We start from the raw sequence: 9,891 nt of genomic DNA, 5'->3' as shown, positions 1-9,891 counted from the left end.
ATTAAGGGGTTCTAGCCAAGCTGTAATATTAACAAGGACTACGGCAATATATATCATAATAGTGTGACAGCTTTCATTACGACCATTTCGAAGTGAAGTCAAAGAATTCCTCTTTCTGTAACCCCTTGTAAATAACTTTGTTTAGTCAGTCCTATGGCTAGACTGTAATTATAGTTTAATGTGATGATGCTAAGCAAAGCCACAACAGTGATCCATGTATAAGAATCCTCATAGAGACTCTTGTGCGAATTCACTTTCTTAATGTTAAAGATTAATGTTGGGATTTTTTTCTTAGGGGCACAGCAACTCTAACAAGTCATGTATATTATGTTGTAGTGATCCAGTGTGGTGATTCACATAATCTCTAAAGCCAAGTGATCATAGCTGTACCACAGGTAAGCTGGAGATTGTAATTATTCTAGCTCTTTTCTTATTCTAGCCCTCCATGCCACCTGGACACATGTGAAGGGGTACATATGTACATCTGTTTTGTGATGGTTTGTTTTGCTATTTATGTGAATAAGTTAGGGAAGAAGTAAATGACACTGCTAAGAAGAAGGATGAATTTTTGTTGTCATGTTCAACTTATATGTGTTTGAATTGTAATTCCTTCCTATGAATGGAGTTGCAAAGATGGGTAACAATATGTGTATAACTAACAAATGGATAGAAGCATTGAATTGCTGCTGCTTTAAAGGAACAACTCTGTTGAGACATTCCCTTAATTAGTTTTGGGAGTGTGTTGCAAGTTTTTAAGTAAACCAAACATATATATGGTATGAATACATGTAAATTTTTCAAAATTCTGTTTCATATATTTTCAACAAAGGCTGCCATAAAATTCCTTTTATAAATAGACCCTTGATATAACAAACTACTATGGAGGACAAAATATCATATTCAAAACACTTTGATCTCAATGCTCAGTTTTGCTGAATATTTTATGCTGACTATTAGTGTGGACACAGAGCACTTCATTTATGTCCCAGTGTTGGGTGGCAATTTTCACCAGTCCTTGAGTTGCTAATGCTCACAGGTATGCTGCTCATAAACTTCGGTATCACAGTTTTGGACAAACGGGGCAGGAAATCTTTACTGTCAGAGCAAGCACAAGCCACAGTTCTTCTACATGGTCTTCAGCTTAAAAATTATGTTTTATTATAAATTACTAAAAAGACATTGTTTATTAATTATTTCAATGTCTTGTTTATGTGCTGTTTTGTGTTGTCAGCACACATAGCTGATGCTTTGAAGAGACTTTGTTGGTTTGAAGCATACAGGTCTGCTGGTCAGTCGTATTTTCTATTAAAACAATAATTTAAAGTATAGCATATTCTTGCAAAAAAATGGAGTTATTATTATTATTATTTTTTTACATACAGTGGATGCCTTGCCTTGCGTAATATTGTATCCTTTGTCTTAAAAAAGTCTGGCACCAAGAAGGGCATGTGACCATGAAAAATAAAAACATCCTTATGATGGTTTCATGGAGAGCTGTCAACACATGCAACCCTGTATAAAGCCTTTCAAAATTAGTAGATATAGTCATATATGTTCATGTCTCAAAATTTGCTTCAAAAAGAGATACCTAAAGGTCTTAAAGGTATTAATTATGTCTTGCATCTCTTTTTTCTCCTATTTCCTGTTATATATGCCTTCCAATCAGGGAGTGACAGCCGTACAATGAGTAGCACCTGTGAGTGCATAGAAAATTGGTACTGTATGATGGGGTAATTGGGCACTACCTGGGGTAAATGGGCACCCTTTTTTATTATTATTATTATTATTATTATTATTATTATTATTTTTTTTTTTTTAATATTTTAAAGTTGAATAGTGACATAAGTCCACAAAAGTTATAGAAGAATGGCATCTTATTGGCCATTTGAGGATGTGGCAAGCCTTCCAGAAGTTAAAAGGAAGCATTCTTGGAATTTTGGAAAGTCTTCACACCTGGAAATGCTAAGGGTAAGCTACCTTTGGAAAAATTTGGCAACAAATCTGTTATCTGGCCAAGTAATAACATATATCCTTAGGTACTTCTTGCCACAGTTTGAATCTTCTAGATATACTGTACATGCATTTATCAGTGGTGGCTTCAAAATCAAGTTGGGAAATTGGGCAATTTTTAGGCGAGTTATTGGGCAATACCTGTTGTCATTGCTTTTGATTTACATTTTTTTACAATTAGCCTATAGCACTGATAAGCTTTCTTGATGGGGCCTGTTGGTCATCCCTTTATCCTTTCAGGGGCACAGGCAGTTATTTTATAGTGACACCATTTTTGCATGGCTCATGCTGTCCCCCAAAGCTCTACTTGATCTTCTTTAGAGAGTTACAGCTTTGCAAAGCCATATTTTAGGCACAACTGTAATGTGGCAGGAACTGAGTAATTTTACCTTAAGGAACCACAAAATGAAGACATCTTTTGGATGGAAGTGCATTGTATTGCTGTGTTTACCCAGGCCTGTGATAATCAAAGATTAACTGTGTTTCCATGTTTCTGAAAATGCTAACATGATCATAAGGTGAATATAATACTAGGTATGTTACATTTTTTTTGTAATTTTTCATACCAGTACAAGTAGATGTTATTGAATATTTCTCACACGGCAATTTAGTATCATGAGTAAACTATAGAAAGTATTTTCAATTAAGTTTTACAAATCTTTTTGGTTAAAGGGCTCTTAAGATGATGAAAAAGTGAGTTTCTCATTTTCCCATTCCTTTGGGATAAACGGACAAGTGTCTGTTTTGCCTAATTGCTCCCACGTGATACTTTCAGAATAATATCTATCATGTCCAAAATGCAGCCCAAGCAATAAACATTAAAACATGTCTCACATTTTAGATATTTATCTGCAACTTTCTTTTTAATTCCAGAATGGTAAAAAATGGTGCCCAATTACCCCACACTGTACAGTACCATGGCTGCAGATTAATTGTGACCTTGTTAGTATAAAGTCAGTTATATACAATTTACAGCCTTATTGCACAGTCAGCTATGTGATAACTATCATGTGAAATTGTATTAGGCTGTGACACAGGCAAGGCTATCCTAACTTTGTTCTCTTTAATTTAATCATACGGTGTCTCAAGAATGGCAGCTATCCAAGGTAGTCCCTCATGAAATTTTCTTTAAGAACAAAAAAGGTATATGTTATTAAAGTGCTAACTCACAACTAAAAAGATTTGGGAAAAGTGTTAATAAAAAGCTTTTGTTTTTCAAGGGTACAAGGAGACAAACCAAGGTCTCAAGAAAGGGGGTGGGGAAAACTGCAACACATTGCTCCTATATAGAGGACATCCAAAACTGAGATGGGAGAATATTACATTGTCACAATCATGGAGTGGCATATAGGTGACTCACCATGGCAGAGATGGTTGTTGGTTCTGAATATTTTACTGGATTAAATGTTTTATTAGCTATGAAATTAATTTCAAGGTTTGTTATATCAAGAGTTTACCAAAACCTAATGATTTTTCACCACAATGTTTTTGAGATCACATTTTTGCTTTTGAATATATGTTTGCCCCTTATTAAGGTTAATTGGTGCTTCCAAGGGAAGCAAGGAAACTGTGACATATTTAAATGAGTGTCAAAGGCAATTATCCAGGATAATCAGTAACTTTGTGTGTGACTGAATAAGGGGTTGAGGGTGATTTATTACCCAGTAATTAATTGTAATTTAATTTTATACTAGCCTTGGGCAGAATTCAGACAAGTGAGAGGTTGAAAGGTTGAATGCAGGACTGAAGTGACTAAAGGCACATCTGAATGACTACTGAGGGTTTGTAAAGGCTGGTGAATATCATGATGTATTACAGTTTGATCCATTTTGATACCACACTTTTGAAATGTGTATTGGAACTGCCTTTTTTTTTTTTTTCTTTTCTTTTTCAGAAGAAAGCAAGCTGTGCACTAAATGTGTGAAATGATACCTATAGGCTTACCAATGTTGTTTATATGGTATATACATTTTTATAGTAGTCATTGAGTGTTTTGAATTGGTACTTATAACTTTACTGCATGTAAGCAAGCCTTTTATATACTGAGACACCAGCATATTATAGTGGCAGTCTATCTTCCTGGCCATAGTTTTTTCTAACCATCATGGTTTCAAACAAACTGTAATACAACATTTAAATAATGACCATGTTGATTGTCTTTATATATCATGTAGATAGTTGAAGGAATTAACCATGATGGACAGTTACCATATGACAGAAAATAGGAGTTTATGGGGAGCTGTTTAGTTAATTTGTGTGTAGTTACTTGCAAGGTCACTTCAAGTACTTGTGATAAGGGCAGTGAGGAAGGTGCCTCAAGCTGAGGCATAATTGAAGTGTTAATTATACAGAAGTTTATCTGCAAGATTAGTTTTCTCATATGCATTCTTGCCAAACTTTCTTAGATTTGTACTGTAAACAGATTACTATGAATTAACTTGATGTACATACTCATGCTTCAAGAAATGTTATTTTCATAGTTTATAATTCATCGGTAATTTTTTGCTCATACAGATTTATTGAAGTGTTTTTCACTTACCACGACATTTATGGGGTTGGTGTTATGCCAGTCACCAGTTGCACCAGAGGGATAGTGCCAGTCATGATACAGGAATAAGATGCGTCTGTTTTGTAGGACAAACGGTTTTAAATAGGTATATTTCTTTTGTGCAGTCATGGTTCTATGAGGTGCTTAATCAGATAAGGACTAAGTTGTAGTCAAATTTCCTTATATTATGTGCTATTAGCTTGTTTTTAGGCTCTGATGGTGTAATACTGAGAAAGTTTGAGATTGGATCTGATAGTAGACTTAGATATGAATTGTGTTATATAATCAAATCTTGGTTTTCATGTAATAACACCAATTCTAGTGATATATTAGAAGACCAGCAGGTCCATGTAATTTTTTGTTAAGAAATCCATAATATATATATATATATATATATATATATATATATATATATATATATATATATATATATATATATATATATATATATATATATATATATATATATATATATACACACACACACACACACACACACACACACACACACACACACACATTAACTCAGACTAATTAGGGGAGGGAACCCTTATTCAAAATAGCCAAAAATCCAAAATATCCAAATTTAAAACAAAAAACAAAAAAAACCTTGTGTGTACCCAAGCAAGGCTGTTTCAGAGGTGGCCAGCAATTCTGATTAATTCTTGCAGAAATATAAAGCATAAGAACTGTCAATGCATTACTTATGTCTGCAGCCTTGACTCACCACTCGTCTATATGCTCATTTCTCTTGATAAACATCTTTCATACACGTTCTTTAGAATCTTTATTCATCATTCACAAACAGTAACATTACACTTCCCTTGGCTGAAATTCCATTCAAGTACAGGTTGAGATTCCCTTTCAAGTACAGGTTGAGATTCCCTTATCCTAAATTCCTGGGACCGAAAGTGTTGTGGAGTTTGGATTTTTTCGGATTTCGGAATATTTTTATTTGAATCAAAATAAAATGAAAACTCAAATAGGGGATTATTCACGAGAGGGTGGCCTACTAATTTTGAGATGCTTCATGACTGCTTATTTCTGGACAAAATATGAAGCCGTTTATTATGGAGCTATTATTTTTCTCCAGAAATCCCTAAATGATTGACTCTTCAATTGCCTGTTGTGCACCTGCTGCCACCCATCGCTGCAGCCGCAAAATAGCTCACAGAGAGATTCAACTTGCGTACTGTTTCTATATTTCACTCACCGCTCACAAATATCACAAGTGGACAAACTAGAACAAAACCAGGCAAATTAATATTTTTCATTCTTGTGTATTCCTCCAGTGTGCATGATTATTGAACAGCAGAACAACTTGTTTCTGCGAGGAGGTATTTCTCACAATACTGACCCGTGTATAGTGGACCACTGCCGCCATGTCCCGTCCGGCGCTGCGTTACTTATATCCACTGCCCCACACTGCGTGCCAAATAAATTCAAACTAACCAAACCTAACTTTACGTATGCCATTTGTTCCATATTTGACTATCTGAATGGTTATGCAGAGAAAATTCAGTATTTTAAAACTGTAGTGAGCGCATTTTTCGAAGAACCACAAAATCAAACAATTAAATTATGTTTGTCAATGGTTGTCCTGAAATACGTGTAAAATACACATCGTAACGTCCCTCCCCCCTTCCTCCTGCCTTCACCAGCAGCGGGCAGCGGCTGTCAGTCATGGCAGGCTAGAGAAATTTTTGTGTTGCCACCCGGTCCTTAAAATATGGATTCGTTCTGTATTGGAGAGTGGGATGTTGCGTTCCTTATTTTTTTAGCTCAAGTTGGCAGTCCTAACTGAGACTCTATTCCCATTGTTTTCCGCTTTGAGCATTCTCGTCTTGCGGTGAACAAAGGGAACCCACGCTCACATCTTCAACTTGTACAAAGAGACACGCCAATCTTCGTTGAAAGACTGACTTGATCGGCTAGGGTGACGTCAGCCGATAGTCGGTCTGTCAGCATCCTCCCCTCCCCTTCATTAGCTGTCACCTGGCAAGGATCTGTGGTACCTCCTTGGAGGGACGTATGCGTTGACCCTGACAGCCTCCAAATAGCCCATCTCCCCACCTATGAGGTGGTGAAAAAAAAAGTCATTAAAAAACTTTCGGATATTGGAGGTTTTCGAAATTTTGGAATTTCAGATAAAGGATTCTCAACCTGTAGTACACACATTCAATTGTCTTGAGATGGTTAAAAGTGCCTGAAGTCAGTGGGGAAGCTGGATGTAAACAGCCATGCCTTGCCAAATAATCGCCTCTCCTTGCTTATATAGAAAGCAAATACAAATTTGTACAACCTAATATATTGAGTTTTACTCAGTCACAGTGTTACTGAGTGTCCATGATCCATCTTTAGTCACAAGTTCAGTGAAGATGAATTCATAATGTTAGTGGGTGAAGTTCCATTGAACAGTCCTGCTTTGCCCTGCACTCCCTGAGGCCTTGCCACAATCTCCTTCATCGACAATGACAAAAGGTTATCAATTTAGTGGTGATAGTCTACTATCTGATAGATTACATTGGTTTGAGGCAAAATACTCAATGCATTTTGATTTGAATACTAAGGCAACCAACCAAGATTAGAGAGGAGTTAGGTAAGACATTTTTAGCAAATGGTAGAGATGTGCTTCTATTTTTTGTTGCAGTTCCAAGCTGAGAAGTGATGGCTGTTTGGATGCTTTGGGTTCATATTGTAGGGACATGAAGCACACAGTGTGCATTGTTCATCACAACTATACAAGCAACTTGGCTGATCATTGATTATGATTGATTGAGGCTCCCCAGGAGCTGCTTCACACAAGAATCATAATTGGCCACAGAAGACCCACGCTTGTATACAAAAGTTAAGGTACTGCAAGCAATAAGGCTGAAATATGATGCCTTCAAAATGTCGGTGTAGTTACCTAGTTGTGATTTATAGACAATGAGTTATGCTAGTGGGGTTCGTGTCTTTAGTCGTAATTGATCCAACTTGGTTTTCAACTTGTACAAGTTTTTTTGGATTGAACAACTTCTTTGTCCAAGCTGTTCCTATGATAAATGCATCAATTGGGAAAACTGCATTTCTTGAAGTCTTTTAAGTATCTTGTCTTTTTCATTTTCTTTTCGTATCTTCTAGTTGCACCTCCTGCCCATACAATTACAGTACTGTCTCCAAGTTTGTGATAAATAGGTCAATGTTGCGGGTAGCAAACGTTGAAATTGCAAACTTTGAACCATTATTCTTATGGGGAAAATTGAAAACCGTCGACATCTTGCGCTTGGCCACCCATCCGGGTGGCCAAGCGCATGTGTGCAGACGGCCCCGGCCGCGCGCTGGGCCCGAGCAGCTGACGGGCGGCTGATGATGGTGATGGTGATGATGAGTGTCGGCGGTGTGGCCTTTGCATCGGCGCTGCCTGAACGGTGTTTTTGTCGTGGCCTGTGTGTGTGTGGATGTGTTTGTTGTGACTTTGGGCTTCTCAATTTGCCGATTCTTGTTTTCCACATGTTGCACGGAACCCCTATCTTTTCTTCCATCTCTTCTTTTTGAAAAAGAAGAGATGGAAGAAAGGAAAGGGGTCCCTCGCAACATGTGGAAAGTGAGAATTGGCAAATTGAGGAGCCTGGGCCCACAATGGGCACAGCCACACATGCGTGGGCCCCAGTGAAAATGACGTTTGGGTGGTGCCAATGCGGAGGCCACGCCGCCAGCACTCATCATCACCATTGCTATCATCATCTGCCCGTCAGCTTCTCGAACCCAGTGCACGGTCAAGGCTGTTCGCACACATGCGCCTGGCTGCCTGGATCCCACTCACCATGCTTCCCGTGGCCAATGGAAAGGCCCAGGGGATGGGTAAGAGCAAGATTGGAAGTCAAGGACCACAACAAGGTGTGAAAAAACCCGGTTTTAGCAGCCTTTTCCTTTTCCTTTCGGGTCATATCGCAATTTCAGTTTTCAATAAAAATCAAATTTTTTCGGGTCCCTATTGCAAACTCGGTGAATCGCAAACTAGAAACTTGCAGTCATGGAGATTATACTGTACCTATATTGCCCTGCATACTGCAATCATGTCACCTCTTTTTCTCTTATTTCTTTTAATGATGATTGCCCAAAACTTTAAGAATCTTAACTGGTATGTAAAGTCTATCAGGATTAGTACCAACTTGATTGCTATTTAGTATTCCTTCAATCTTATTTATGCTTCCATCTTTGTGGGAACCATGCTACTACCACATAATTCAACCTTGGGTAGATCAAAGTCACTATCAATTTCTTATTCATGATGAGAACAGTGATAAGGGATGAATGATCAGAGTGGTAGAAATTGACGAGTGGAGTGCCACAGCATTCAGTGTTGGTTCTGATTATGTTTCTAGAAGGGGTGAACAGTTACATGAGTCTATTTGCAGATGATGCAAAACTATTGAGGAAATTAAGAAACTATTAAGACTGCAAGGAGTTGCAGGAAGACTGCATAGAAGTATTCATTAGTAAATAATTTACATTGTATGATATGTTGAATCCCCTTCAGTTGCAAAAGGAAATGGTAGACATTTCATGACTGCATCTGACAGTGCATCCTTGGTTAACACAAGTCTCTAAATAACTTCTTGTAGTTAATCTTTTAGATGTGATGCTTAAATGTGCCATACAAAGTGTGGCAAAAGTCTGGGTCAGGTACTGAATATTGGTGATTGCTGGAATGAGTGTTAAAAATGTCTGGGAGTGGTGTGTTTTGAACGTTTTGAGGTTCCCTCCTGGTAATCCGGAAAATCTGCTAATCCGGAGGGTCCATGACCCACCACATTCCTCATTAAAGGACCCTAACTGTAGAAATGCAGCTGATAACAGTGGAGGAAAGAAGAGAGAAGAGACCTGATTACAATATGTAAACTTATGAATAACTCAGAGGAATCAGGTAATGAAGACCCACTACTGACAAGTGGAGGTGAAGTCAGGGTGTTAAGGGGATACAAGGAAATGCAAAAGGAAACATACATTAATGCTACTAAAAAGTACAGTTTTTCACAAAGAAATATTAATATTTAGAATAAGTTATAGGAGGAGGTGGTTGAGGCAGAGTGCAACAATTTAAGGAAAAACACATATATATATATATATATATATATATATATATATATATATATATATATATATATATATATATATATATATATATATATATATATATATATATATATATATACACACACACACACACACACACACACGCACACACACAGACAAACCTCAACATCTACAGGGGTTAGGTAACAGATACCACCGTGGATATTGAGGATTCATAGATGTCTGTTGAAAGATACTTACATATTTACAGCAAT

This window comes from Eriocheir sinensis, chromosome 46, assembly GCF_024679095.1.
Source record: "Eriocheir sinensis breed Jianghai 21 chromosome 46, ASM2467909v1, whole genome shotgun sequence".
Classification (NCBI taxonomy): Eukaryota; Metazoa; Arthropoda; class Malacostraca; order Decapoda; family Varunidae; genus Eriocheir; species Eriocheir sinensis.
The sequence above is the reverse complement of the archived record's forward strand: the minus strand, read 5'-3'. Positions refer to the sequence as shown.